The following is a 1,495-nucleotide window of genomic DNA, read 5'->3' on the forward strand; positions in this document are numbered from 1 at the left end:
AACCACACCAAAACGGTGCAATACCGTACGAGTACATCCATACGGTACCAAACCACACCAAAATGGTGCAATACCGTACGAGTACATCCATACGGTACCAAACCACACCAAAATGTTACAATACCGTACGAGTACTTCGTTACGGTACCAAACCACACCAAAACGGTACAATACCGTACGAGTACTTTGTTACGGTACCAAACCACACCAAAACGGTACAATACCGTACGAGTACATCCATACGGTACCAAACCACACCAAAACGGTCCAATACCGTACGAGTTCATCCATACGGTACCAAACCGCACCAAAAAGGTTTAATACCGTACGAGTACATCCATACGGTACCAAACCACACCAAAATGGTCCAATACCCTACGAGTACTTCGTTACGGTACCAAACCACACCAAAACGGTACAATAACGTACGAGTACATACATACGGTAACAAACCAAACCAAAACGGTGCAATACCGTACGAGTACATCCATACGCTACCAAACCACACCAAAACGGTCCAATACCGTACGACTTCATCCATACGGTACCAAAGCAACCAAAAAGGTGCAATACCGTACAATTACATCCATACGGTACCAAACCACACCAAAACGGTGCAATACCGTACGAGTACATCCATACGGTACCAAACCACACCAAAACGGTGCAATACCGTACGAGTACATCCATACGGTACCAAACCACACCAAAACGTTACAATACCGTACGAGTACTTTGTTACGGTACCAAACCACACCAAAACGTTACAATGCCATACGAGTACTTTGTTACGGTACCAAACCACACCAAAACGGTACAATACCATACGAGTACATGCATACGGTACCAAACCACTCCAAAACGGTGCAATACCGTACGAGTACTTCTTTACAGTACCAAACCAAACCAAAACGGTACAATACCGTACGAGTACTTCGTTACGGTACCAAACCACACCAAAACGGTGCAATACCGTACGAGTTAATCCATACGGTACCAAAGCACACCAAAAAGGTGCAATACCGTACGAGTACATCCAGACGGTACCAAACGACACCAAAACGGTGCAATACCGTACGAATACATCCATACGGTACCAAACCACACCAAAACGGTGCAATACCGTACGAGTACATCCACACGGCACCAAACCTCACCAAAACGTTACAATACCGTACGAGTACTTTGTTACGGTACCAAAGCACACCAAAACGGTCCAATACCGTACGACTTCATCCATACGGTACCAAAGCACACCAAAACGGTCCAATACCGTACGACTTCATCCATACGGTACCAAAGCACACCAAAAAGGTGCAATACCGTACGAGTACATCCATACGGTACCAAACCACACCAAAACGGTGCAATACCGTACGAGTACATCCATACGGTACAAAACCACACCAAAACGGTGCAATACCGTACGAGTACATCCATACGGTACCAAACCACATCAAAACGTGACAATACCGTACGAGTACTTTGTTACGGT

Source organism: Rhododendron vialii, chromosome 6a (genome assembly GCF_030253575.1).
Source record: "Rhododendron vialii isolate Sample 1 chromosome 6a, ASM3025357v1".
Classification (NCBI taxonomy): domain Eukaryota; kingdom Viridiplantae; phylum Streptophyta; class Magnoliopsida; order Ericales; family Ericaceae; genus Rhododendron; species Rhododendron vialii.